The 14,129-nt window shown below is 31.3% G+C and overlaps 1 long non-coding RNA gene across 1 annotated transcript in view; it reads right to left on the bottom strand.

Annotated features, from left to right (window-relative positions):
• Positions 1-232: 232 nt before the first annotated feature.
• Positions 233-14,129, bottom strand: part of LOC141571839 (uncharacterized) — a 163,592-nt gene continuing 149,695 nt past the window's right edge. Inside the window, exons 2-3 of the long non-coding RNA XR_012496896.1 lie at positions 3,171-3,313; positions 233-1,232 (exon numbers count right to left, since the gene is read on the bottom strand). This is a non-coding gene — a long non-coding RNA (uncharacterized LOC141571839). The remainder of the gene's footprint in view (positions 1,233-3,170; positions 3,314-14,129) is intronic.

Genomic DNA, 14,129 nt, shown 5'->3' on the forward strand with positions numbered 1-14,129 from the left:
AAAACACCCTATCCCCAGGAAGTGCCATAGTCATTAGATGAGAGATGTGAGCTTGATTAGAGCAAAGTATTTGTTTTTTGTCGATATCTCTCAGCTGAGTCACTATTGGACACCAACCTAAGTCACTACACTAAAAGATATTCATTAGAAACTCTTTTCAACTTTGCATGGAAGACAGGTCCTTTTAAGTATGTTTTCTTTTTCTTAATTTAAAAAAATATATATTTTTTCAATTTCCATTGACATACAATATTATATTAGTTTCAGGTGTACAAAACAACATAGTGAGTGGACATTTATATACCTCACAAAGTGATCACCCAAATGCCTTTAATACCCTCTGACACTGTACATAGTTATTATAGTATTATTAACTATATTCCCTATGCTGTACTTTACATCCCCATGACTTTTTTCTTTTTTTTTTCAATTTTAGGTACATTTTCAATGGAATGTACACAAAGACCATGTTGTATTTCATTTGCTAAACTTCACCAAACAACTTAATCAGCTTTGGGTTTCCACTGCCTCATTTAAAGCAGGATGGATGGAGTTCAGTGGAAAGTGTTACCAAGGTATGCATAGAAGGTGTCAATAGGACCATCTTATTAGCATCTAAGCTATATGGTGTGGGCACTCCTTCAGTTCCCTTTATAGGATAATTGTGGGACCTAATTAAGTGCAATATCAAGCTAATACTGTAAAATATATTGAAAGCTAGAGAAACATATTTTCATAGTTAAAATAACTCGCCCAATGTCACAGACCAAGAAAAAGTTAAAAAAAAATATTTGAATCCATGTTCTCTGCTTAGGTGATAGCTGTTTATACATCACTCTGAAGTTTCTCCAAACAAGCCAGGATGATTTCTCTGCTCACTGAAGCCCCACAGTGGCTATGGTGTGGGGGTGCAGAAAGCTAACAGAGCTAGTGAGCTTGCATTTGTATATTTACATCCTATTTGAGAGTGGGGAAATATTAGAGAAAGACACGTACCTTTACCTTAATAATTTTCTTAGTACTCATAGACATTCAATAAATTCATGTTAACAGTTGATTGACTCTTTGTCACTGAATTTCAAAGTTTTATCTCCTTGGGTAGCAAAGGAAAGGTTACATTTCCTGTTATACTCATCTTGGTTCCATATATATATATATCTTCTTTTCCATTTCATTTGATGTCTTTTTCAAATTACATCTGATTTTATGTTGTTATTTTCTTGATTTTGCACCTGCAAGACCAAGCAATATCCTTAGATTACTTGACGGTTCGAATTTCTGTTTTGTTTGGCATAGTCGTTTCTCTTTCAACTACATGAGCATTTCTCTCTGTAGCCAGATGAATTTCTCCTTTTCTATGAATATTTCTATCAAACTCATTTTCAAACAACATTGACTTTATCAATATGTTGAGATTTGTAATGTATCTTTAACATACACATATGTGTGTATTTGTGTGTATATGTGTGTATGTTTGTGTGTGTATGAGAGATTGGTAACTAGTGATTGTAGTCATATTACACTCACTAAAAATAGTTTAACTATATTCAAACTGCAGTAAATTTATTAATATATAAATATAAAACTTAGGAAACAATAAGCTTTCCAATTAATAATTATGTATGTTGTAATGATGGAAAACTTAAGATCGAAGCTTTCTGATGGCATTTACATTTTGTCTGTATTAAAAACCTCTTATCTTGATATAATATCTCCTCTGGATATAGAGTCTCCTCTATTATTTTCAGGAAATAACTTATTGACTGCTCAAATGCTTTTTGAATTCTTAAGCATTTAGTAAGTACTGTGCCTTGTACTTTATATCACATATCATATAGTCTACATACACAGAGCATAGGTGATAAATGAATATTTATTTTTATAGTATATAATTAATCAGAAAACTGCATTTACCAACCATGTTGAACACTTGGGATAATATTTTATGTAATACTATCTTCCACTTGAGTTGGTTATAACTTCTACCTTTGTTGAAAGTATATTCTCATTTATAACATCATTATAATAAAGCATATTATTTAGGTATGTTTAAGAAATGTAAGATGTGCAGTGAGCATGTTACCTCTAATTCAGCATTGTTTAATGAAAGATTATAATTAAGTAGCTTATCTAGTATTTTGCATTAGGTAGTACTCAACATTTCATCTATAGAATATATTATTTGAATAATAATGAGGATACATACAGTGGGATATGCATTACATCACTTTTTCACATTTACTTACTTTTTCTACAGCTTCCTTCATAAATATGTATTTTTTTATGGTGAAGAATAGGAAATATTTATGCATTTTAATCTATTTCAATAATAATTTAATGCCTTCTCGATATTAAGTAATAGATTATTTTACCTTTTAAATAATCAAGATGGGATGATTTCTAAAACATTTACTGATGAAAACAATTTGCAAAGTATCTGAAAACAAAGGAATGCAAAAGCAATCTGGAAAATTATCTACTGGGGAGCATGGAAATAATACAAATAATTCTAATGGAAATGAAAACTCCTAAAATAAATTCTTAGTGATATGCAGCTTGAAAGTGAGGAGTCCTAAACAATCAGTTGGAGTAATCAAGTTACATGTGGCTTAAGAAAGTAGATAAAACTGTAAAGAGGTTAAAGTTTTTAGACTAGGTGGTAAGTACATAGAATGAGCTGCTGTCTGTGTTGTCAAAAATAAGCTGAGGAAAATTACAGAAATTATAGGAGATATTGGATGTGAGAAATGACATAAATTTTTTGAAAATGCCTAGACAGAATAATGACTCTTACAGTGTTTTCCCCAAAATAATACCAGGTCTTACATTAATTTTTGCTAAAAAAAATGCATTAGGGCTTATGTTCAGGGATGTCATCCTGAAAAAAAACATGCTAGGGCATATTTTCCAATTAGGTCGTATTTTCCAGGAAACATGGTATAAAGTCATGGAGGAAAGGTGATATTGCCTTGGGAGGAGAATACATTGAGGGGGATATTTAAGTTCTACTGTCATCACACCCTTAAATCATTTGGGGAAACCTTTCAGTGACGAGCACAACAGAAATGACCAGCATCAGCCCAGGCTGTTCAGTGTGAATGGGATAGTAATGCAGGGTTGGCACAAAACTCTGTTGGGATGAGAAGCTGTAAAAAAGAGGTGTGACTGACCATTTGATGTGAGGCATTGACAGCTCCCTCTGCTCTTGCTCTGCATCCCTTGCAGTGGTACATCAAGCTATGGAGATTAGAGAGATGTTTTCCAACTCGTGTTCCTTTGTGTTTAAAGGTGCACTCATTAGCAGAATGGTGGCCTGGTGAAGTAGTAAGAACTAGAGGTGATCATCAGCAGTTTCATGTTACTCTTCCTAAAACCATTGAAAGGCCCCAAACTTTCATATAACATTTAGCTTTTCCATTACACATTAACAGACATGTAAGCTGATACTGTCAGCAATTCAGCTTGTTTGCAAAAATTACTACTGCCCTTATAATTTCAACTACTATAAAAGAAAGACACCAAGTAAGTTACAGGTATAACATGAACCATAATTATTAAACAGAGAAATCTGGAAATTAAAATAATTACAATAAATACATTCCAAAAAAAAGAAATGTATAACATTAATAATATGAAGCAGCAACAGAAAGTATTAAAAATAACAATACAGAAGAATACAGAATGAAGATTACAAATAAGATAAAGAATACAACAACAAAAAAAATAACAGAAGAGATAAAGAACAACTTAGTGAGACAGAAGTTCACTCTAGACAAAACAGAAAAATCTATGAAAACAGCGAGGCAGGACAATGTGATAGAAAATAGAAAAGGGCAGAGCTAATAGATGGAGGATAGAAATAGAAGAGCTGACATCAGAAACAGGTAGCATTCTCTTATGGACTTATTAGGCACACTGTGTATTACACAGCTTGCATGACTGTCATTTACATCTATACTCATCACAATTTGTATATTTATTATAACTATGTCCTTGTAGCTAGAAGTATATTGTTTTGCAGTAAAGATTTTTTTCTTTCTAATTTTTAAAAATGCACCATTTATTTTCCTGTGCCATCCAAGATGGAATAGGCCCACTAAAGGCAATTACCTCACAGATTACAGATAAAATTCTGGAGAGACTACAAAATGGAATTACCTTAGGACTCTGGAAAATAATCAACGTCAGACAGATTGGGCAGAAATAAAAACTTGTAGAGCTACCAGTACAACAGTGATTTTCCTATTTTGTTTGCTGCTTTATCCTTTATCTACATTTTTTACCTGAATGTGCCCATTTGAAGGACTGCACTGCAGGCATGGACAACAAAAACTCATAAGAAACTACTTCTTTCTGGCGAGAGGATTCAAAAAACAGAGTTTCTATGAGGTAGAAAATGGTAAGAAATTCACTTTTCTTTTTTTCCTTTTATGTTCTTCCTTTTCTCCTGACTGTCCTAGAAGATAAAACCCAGTTGTGAAGATGTACTACTATTGAAGAAGCAACATATGCACCCAAAATCCCAAGAAAGTTCTATCCCACTAGTCAAAAAAGCCAAGAATAAGAACTATTGCAGTTCTAGAGTTTGACAAGAATCCTTATTAATTGTTTTTTTCTCCCCTTTCCCATAATTTGCCTAGAGGCCCAAATTACAATGAATTGTACAAAAATAAAGATTTTAAGAATGAAACTACTATATAAATTGTTATCCAAGTGTAAACCACTGAGTTGCACAAGTGTATGGCAAACCTAAAATATATAGGAAAGGCTTTGAAAACTATACTGGATACCCTGGACAAAAAAAAAAGCAACAAAAACTAACGTTTTCTGAACCTAACTGGGTCAATATTTTGCTTAAGCAAAACAAAGAATATTTTCCAAAGGATTTTAACAGGAACCAGATTCTCACAACAGTTAAAAAATACTTGACATACAAAAGAAATGGAAAGAAAAAAACAAAAAGAGCCATAAAAATATGACCTATTTTCAAAGAAAAAGAAATTCAACAGGTATGAAATGTGAGATGACACAGATGCTGGAATTATCAGACAGAAACTTTAAATCAACTATTATAACCATGCCCCACGAATTAATAATGAACATTCTTGAAATTAATGGAAAGACTAGAAATTATTTGAAGAGAAATAAGAACTATAAAACAGATGAAATTTATATTTTAGAAATGAAAAATAAATACCGGAATAAAAAATTCAATAGATGGGTTAATAAAGAATGGAGATAAAAAAGGAAAGGGTCAGTGAACTTGAGGATAGATAAATAGTAATCACTCAATTTTAGAAGATCAAAAGATTGACAGAAAATTAACAGAGCTGTATGGTCTTGTGGGACAATATCTAAGTATTTCTGTCACTGGAGTTAGAGAAGATGTGAAAGAGTTTAGTGCTTAGAAAATATGTGAAGAAATAATGGCTAGAAAATTCTCCAATTTGATGAAGGCATGAACTTGTAGAATCAAGAAACCTAGCAAACTCCTAACAGAATATATTTAATAAAGAATACCACACAGAGAAAGATTATAATAAAATTGCTATAAAACAAAGATAAATGAAACAAATCTTGAACACAGCAAGAAAACATTGACAGGTTACATGGGGAGAACAATTCAAATAACTGAAGATTTTTCATCAGAAATTATGGAAGTCAGAGGACAGTGCAAGAATATCTTTTAAAGTGATGAAATAAAGGAAGCATCAAGTCAGTATTGTATATCCAGTGAAAATATAACAACAAAATTTAGACATTCTTATATATATAGAAAACTAAAAGAATTCATCACTAGCAGACGTGCTCTAAATGAAATAACGAAGAGATTTCTACAGGTTGAAGGAAATGACCCAGGAGGAAAGTTGAAACTTCAGGAATAAATGAAGAGGAACAGAAATGGTAAAAATTTGGGACAATAGGAATAGATTATTTCCTCTTAACTTCATGGTATATGTATGACTATTGAAAGCAAAAATTTTAACAATATTTTATGAGGTTTTCAATGTATGTAGATATAAAATATACAATGACTACAACATGAAGGGGGGAAGGAAAAGAGAGCTGTATGTGACTAATGTTTCTAAATGTTATCTGAAGTGGTAGACTGTTAACTTTATGTAGATTATGAGAGGTTAGGTATGTATACTTAAGCCCCTAGAACTATTAAACATATTTAATGATATATAATACAAATATCCAATAAAGAAACTAAAATGAAATACTAAAAAAAAAAAATTAAAAAAAAATCTAAAAAATTGGAGGAAATTTGGAATAGACAAAATAAAAAGTAGAAAATTTAAAATAAATAACAAAAATTTAGGTCTAAACCTAGCCATGTCAATAATTGCATAAATGTCAATGGTCTAAACAAATGAATTAAAAACTTAGATTATCAGATTGACTATAAGGACCCCAAATCTATAATACTAATAAAAATCCATTTTAAATATTATTATATTGACAGGAGTAAAAGCAAAAGGATAGAAAGACATACTATGCATATACTTTTAAAAAACGATGTTAATATTAAAAATAAGTAATTTTTGGAACAAGGAAAATTATCAGTGAAAAGAAGTATTTATGATAAAAACGGTCAATAAACCAAGAAAATTAATGATTGTAAATAACTGCACTTAACAAAATAACTTTGATATAAATGAATAAATGACAGTGTGAAATAAAACAATAAAAATACAAGTCAAAATACACTTGATCATTTGACTTCCCTCACTTTAACTGATAGAATGAGTAGATAGAAAATCAACAAGGATGTAAAAATACATACACAATATGATTGACCCACTTAATCTAATTGCCATTTGTAGAACATCTTATCCAACAGTAGCAGAATATACATTAGTAGGTTTTTATTTCTCATTTTTATAGAAAGTCCTATTGGGGCTACATTGGGGCTAATGACAGATCATCCACAAAGAGATTTTTCAAAATTAAAGCAGGGATATAGTTGCCAAAATAACGATAAATTCCCCATTCTTAAAGAAAAATGAAAAATAGAATTAAATTCTAAATAAAATGAAAACATGATATCCCCAGACATGTTATAGCATTACTTATGAAAAGGTGGAATATGACAGAAAGAGAAAATCATACACATAGGAAGAGGAATAATATTACTTATAATTCTTAACAGCAAAATTGAATATAAAACATGTGAGACCAATGCAAGAATCTTTCTCTTTAATATTCTTGAGTATTGCTGGAAGAAAAATATTTAAACATGGATTTGTAAGTCCAACCACAATTTTGTAATAATAAAATATACATAGGTATAGAACGCTGTGGAATGCAATGTCCAACACAGGTTATGCAGTTGTCTGTCTGAGATGTCTTGTAAAGTAAACCAGAGGAAGTGATTGAAAGTAGCCATTATGTAAGTGGGTGTCAGTAATTATATTAGCTACATTTCTTAAATGATAGAAAATAAACTATAGAACTGTGTGCTTTGGAGACCTGGGAAAGCTGAGTGCTCCTGGACCCCAAATAGCAAGTAATTTGACTTTAAAAAAAAATAGGCAAATTCCCTTCAGTATTTCTCAAATAATGACATAAATTTAGCCCATCAATAAAAATCAGGTTAAGGGTTTGTCTTCCCACACAAGCCAATTGTTTCAACTAGCGATCATTAAGTTGAGGACTATGGGCAAAGAAGAAATAAGTCAGGTTTAACAATAGCTTGGAAGTATTTAGCTAGTTACTGACTCATAAGCAAATCGTTCAGCAATCTATTTCATTTTTGAGGGACTATGCTGATAAATCAATAATTAACCTGATCTGAAGATATTTTAAATATTTAAATATCAAAAAGATATCCAGGCCCTCTAAATTTCCCTAGCAGGATTGAATTAACAATGCAAGCCCTCAAGAAGAACACATTTCTCAGTGTTTATTTCCTATGTGGTCCTGAAAGACAATGAACAAAGAATACTATCTCAAAAGTAGGAGCCAGACAATATGGAGGACAGGGCCTGTTTCAAGGGTGTTCAAGCTGTGCAGTTACCTGAGGTCCTATGATTGGTTTAATGCTCTTCTTTCACAATTTTGAAATTTATAATTTTATCTTCATACCTGTGTTTTATAATGATGTCTGATGGGACATGCACATAAGCAGAGTAGTTATGCATGATATGTGGTCTGCATTCCCTAGGATATAGTATTTGAAATGCTCCATGAACACAGAATTCCAGTGGACTCACAATTTGTGGGACTTCTGTGAAACCAAAAAAGGCCAATTATACAATTTGCTGGACCCAGTGCAAAATGAAAGGCTAAGCTCTTTATTCAAAATAAGCATTTTAACATTTATTACTGAGTTAACAGGGACACTTATAGTCCCAAGTCTTGATTTCCATTTAAACCAGAGTTTGTTTTCAAATACAGAAATAAAGCAAAAGCATTTTAAGAAACACGAATGACTAAGGGATCCCCTGGTCTTCTTCCTGGCTCTTGTTAATTCTATTAGCCAAGTATGTACACGGCAAACAATGACATGAAAAGAAGAGAAACAAAGGAAAATGATATTTTATTATACTACATTATGAAAAATACTCCACTGTATCCCAAGTACTGTTTTATTTAATAAAATAGAAACATGTTCTATAACCGAGATCCTTCCAATAAAGCCATATTCCACTATGGCTATATCAAACAAATATGCTGAATTTTTCTATTGTTCTTTCTGAAAAGTTATATTTTTAAAGTTATACTAAATTTTGTGCTATTTATAATAACCTCTTATTATCTGGGAGAGAAAACTGAGGCCCAAGAGGTTACCTTAATAAAAAAATGATCAGAGCAAATTTGTAGACAAAATCAAGTCCTGCGATTATCACTTCAGCCTTTTTCCATACAAGATAAGTTTTCATATCATATCATAAAGAATTTATTTGGAAATTATTGTGCATTCCTAGGATATGGTAGTCTTTGTCAGGTGAGTATATAGAGTAGGTCTCAGAGAGACAATGACAGCAAAGAGACAATGACAAGAGAGAAGAAAGAGAACCAATTGATTATACTATATTTATCAGTATTATTAAAATATTTGGCAATGTGTATACAAAATTAAAATAAAGGAAAATCATTTTCCTCTGTCATATTACTTAAGTGGATAATGAAATTCATTCAAATACTATGTGAAAAATAACATTTCAATTTAAGGAAATAAAAGATAGACCTGACTTGACATGTTTATATACTGTCCAGGAATAGTTCATGAAGAAAAAGATAAAATGCATAATTTTACTTACACACTAAGACATGATTCTAATTTTAGCTAATTATTTTCAGTGGACTACAATTCTTCTGGGTAAATAATGTCTTGAAATGATATGATTTGATTTCTTTTAACTTTAGTAAGAAGACTGGTTTGCAACTGAAAATGTGATACATAGTTTTGTGTATTTGTGCATCATTTGTACTTACTCCTTTTTTCAAACTAAATTTTGATTGTATAAATATAGATGAAAATAGTATCTTTTACAGTAAAACAAAATACTCAGATATTGCTAAAGTACACTTTAGCTAACACTCTCAGTCTCCTTGACCCAACTCTTCTTCCCAAGTTACTCATTGTTGTTACCTGTGTCATATATGTATAGGTAATTTTCTACCTTTAAAACAAATCTGTGAAGACCTCTTATCTTCTACTTTGATGATTAATTGAAATATTTCATTAATTCTTGGAATTACAATATGAATCATGCATACCTTAATTATTTTACAATAACTCACGTTGAACCACATAATATACACATTTTTATATCACGAGTATTGTTACCTGACTGGAGTCCTTCATTTTTCCATGAGACCATTTATAATTGTTTCTAGTTTTCATGTCTTTAAAGTGGATGAAAAATCTTAAATAATTATGAAGCAATTTGAAAACTCCAAAGTTTTTACAAAGTTTGTCCTCAGGCTTTTCTTTTCTTTTCCTTTTTTTTGGGGGGGGGGTATTTAAATTGTGTTTATAGAAACATTTTCTTTTGCACTCATATTTCATTGATCTGTAAATTTTTATTAAATTACATAAATCCAGTAAAAAGTAAAACTTAACCAACTAAAATGATTTTGTACAAACAGGCTGGGAAACCATAAGCAAAACTCAAGTGGTAAGAAAAGAAGTACACATTCATATGAGAAACTACCTTTCTCATAGTGAGTTTTTAATAAGCCATGAATGACTGTCAGTTGTTTAAAGAAGGAATGGAGAGCACACTTTTATTTGTTTATTGGCTCCCTGGATCATATGAAGGAGCTTTTAAAGTATGTTACAAAATAATTTCTGATGTAAGTTACAGAATTGAATGTTTTATATATATTATAAATGTATGTACATATATGTAAACATACTGAGTGGATGTGAATAAATATGTAAGTGTTCATGTGGGTATGGGAGGGTTATACGTACAGGAAAGTTCTGAGAGTAGCAATGCGTTATAGACATTAGTAGTAAATTATAGTATACATCATATGATTCTTCTTAAACAATGTATTTGGGATATTTTTCATATTGGTGTGTATAGATCTAACATATACCGTCTAACAACTGCTTTGTATATCACAATATAAAATGCTATTTTTGTGGAACCATTCCTTTATAGATGGATATTTAACTTGTTACTTATTTCTGACTACTAAAGGAAGCATTTAAATTAGCTTATTGCCTGACCCTTGTGAACATAACGAGTGTCCTTTTTTATAACTGCACAATTTGATGTCTGAAAATATAATTAATTATCTTAATTGGGATTTATTTCTTTCAAGAAAAGAGGATATTTCAACATTTATTTGAGTAGATATTAAAAGCGATCCATCATTTCCAAGTGTTTAATAATACTTGTTTGCACTACTAAAATCTATTTCTTCTTGTGCTAATTTTGGAAATATGTGAATATGTCTAGTAATATATCAATTTTACCTAGGTTTTTATTATTGGCTTATTTTATAACTTGATTCATTACTTTTATCTAGGTTTTATAATTATATTTTGTTTTTTATTTTTATTTTGTTTGATTTTTAATCATTATACTACAGTAGTATTTCTGAACAATATACTTGTTAGCTTTGTAAGATTTGAACTTTATATAAAAGAAAACATACAGTATCTACTCTATAATTATGTGTTTGCTTAGTATGTTAACTACTTATGTTGATGAATGGAGCTATCGTTCATTCTTTTTTACTACAATAGATTTTTTTTTTTTTAACTACAGTAGATATATCACACTTTGCTTCTTAATTCCCTTGGTAACACATATTTCTGTTAGGCCCTGGTTTTGTTAGTACTGAAAAATATTATCATGAGCATCTTTCCTATTGAGTAATTAGAGTGCATATCCAGAAGTGGGATTTCTACATTGTTTTATCTATGTAACGTCAATTTATTCATGTAAATCAAATTGTTTTCAAGTGTAGTTATAAAAATTCCTATTCCACCAGCAAATATACAAGACCTGTGACTACATATATCTTTGAAAGCATATGTATTTATTTTTTTCATTTTGATGTATGTCTAAACTAATGTTGCAAACTTGTTTTAGTGTACACTTCCTGATACTTTTTAATTTTAATAATTTTTGATGTTAATTAACCATTTTTGCTTGTTTTTCTTCTAAAATGGCAGTTCAAGAGTTGTGCAAATTTTCTGTTGGCTTACATGTCATTTTATTATTGATTTATCAATGTATATAGAACACTCTTTGATATAATAACAGATAAAAAACTTACGACATAATTCTGTATGCTTTTCTCATATTTCTACATATCCTCTGATCAGATGTACTAACAATCTTTTTCCTTACTATATTTCCAAGAATTTCCTTTTTATAGAAAATAGCCTTAAGAGACAGATATATATATAGTGTGATCCACCGCCAAGGAAGATGAAAGTTTTTTTGTTGTTGCTGTTGTTAACGCCTCCCTCACAGGGATCGAAAGTTGGACACGTTAGCTAGCAACCAACCCCCTTTAAAAGCCTAAGGTTCCTCAGCCATGACAAAGATTATTGAGTGTGCAGCATCCTACATGGGCTCTCCCATGTCACTCTGGTGAAATTTGTCAGTAAGGGGCACAGATATAATCCTTAATCTCATGTTGTCTATTGTGCCTTGAGTAAAAAGTATTTTGTCTTTGACCCAGAAGTCTCATATCTTCTGCTAGTATCTGTGAAACTGTGACAGCCTAAATTATTAGTTTGCCCATAAGATAAAATGCCAGATCTTTCACACAGTTCTTGTGACTAAGTACTTATCAGAAAACAGATGATAATTAGAAAAGAATATACTTCTATCACCCTTTTCAAGCTAAACAAATTTAAAAGGCCAAAGAACAAAAACATTAAATTAGCAGGAAGCTCATATATCTTGATACAAAATGTTCGATGGTAATTGTGTACAACATCTTAATCTCTAATCAATATGTCATGAAAATTACACACTAATCCAAATCATGGAATCATCTGATTGGGTTACCAATGCTACCTACACAAATATCAACATTTCAAAATAGTGACTTGACCAGTAAATTATTCTCACCCCCCATATAGATTTATTCTCTCAAATTTACAACCACAAAATGATTATATACATGTTTTGCATGTGCTGTTCTACTTCACCTCTTATTTTCCTTCTCAGACATATGCCTTTTCAGTTTGTGTATTAACAAGAAGATATTGAAACCCAATAAACTGCACAGTGCCAAAGTGGTTGGAGAAGAGTCTACAAGAATAGATGTACATAAAAACAAAAAAGAGGTTGAAAAATAAGTACATAGGCATGACACAGTATAGAAACACAATGAATTTTAAAGGTAAATATAAAACCGACTAACAAAAATGACCAACAAAATATGACAATTAACTATCATCTTCTAAAAGGACATATTTTGCATGTGTAGATTAAAAAAAAAAACTCATTCCTTTATAATCAGAATACTTCTGACACAAATTGTGGGTTTTTTTCCTATACCATGCAATTCTCCAACTCTCCAGACATGAACCTGATATCCTATAATTCAATCATGATGTTAATTACCCAGAATTAACACAGACCCTACAGGTTAAGAGCTTAGTCCTGCAAGACTACCTCCCACCCCCACTTTAGACACCAGTCACAAGTACAAGGTTGTCACCTGTACTTCTACAACCAGGTATAAATTGGGGATTCTCAAAACCCCTTCAGGTTCAACATTTGCTGTAGCAACACACAGAACTCAGGGAAACATTTATTTACATTTACCAGTTCATTACAAAAAGATTTGATAAAGGATACAAATGAATGATGAAAAGAGACATAGGACAAGGTCTGAAAGTGCCCTGTGCAGGTGGGGTGAATCATTCTCCCATGTGCACTAACCCGGAAGTTCTCAAACACTGTTGGTCAAGGACTTGTATGGAGGTTTCATCACATAGTCACGATAGATTATTAACTTGATTTCTGGCTGCTCTCCCCTCCTTGGATGATGGAGGTGGGGCAGAAATTTCCAAGCTTCTAGTCATGGCTTGGTCTTTCTGGTGACCAGCTGCCATCCAGGATCTCATCAAGAGTTGCTTCATGAGAGCAAAAGACATTACTATAATATTACCAGGAATTTGCAAGGGATTTAGACACTCTGTATCAGAAATGGGCTTCAATGACAAATATTAGAGTAAAAGATGCCCCTAGCTCCCCTATCACTTAGGAAATTACAAGTTTTTTTGAAGCTGTGTCAGGTACTAGGGGCAGAGATTAAGTAGATAGATAGATAGATAGATAGATAGATAGATAGATAGATAGATAGATAGATATTCAAGATAAGGAAATACGTCTTTTATGTAATAATTTAAATGATATGACTTTAATGAGTATTTTACCTATATTATAGTATTCAATTACTATAATCACTCATTTGGAAGGTACTATTATTATTCTTACATTTACAAATAAGGAAATTAAGACATAAAGGCTTTAAGCTGCTTGTTCATATCTAGAAAGTGCCTGAGCCAGAATTCCAGTCCATGCAATTCAACTCTAGATTTGACAGTTCTTAACATTATATGAACATTAATGTAGTGATAACTGCAATGTTTTAGATAAAAATAATTCTGGAATATTTTATATGTAACACATTGA

Source organism: Rhinolophus sinicus, linkage group LG05 (assembly GCF_036562045.2).
Source record: "Rhinolophus sinicus isolate RSC01 linkage group LG05, ASM3656204v1, whole genome shotgun sequence".
NCBI classification, from domain to species: Eukaryota; Metazoa; Chordata; class Mammalia; order Chiroptera; family Rhinolophidae; genus Rhinolophus; species Rhinolophus sinicus.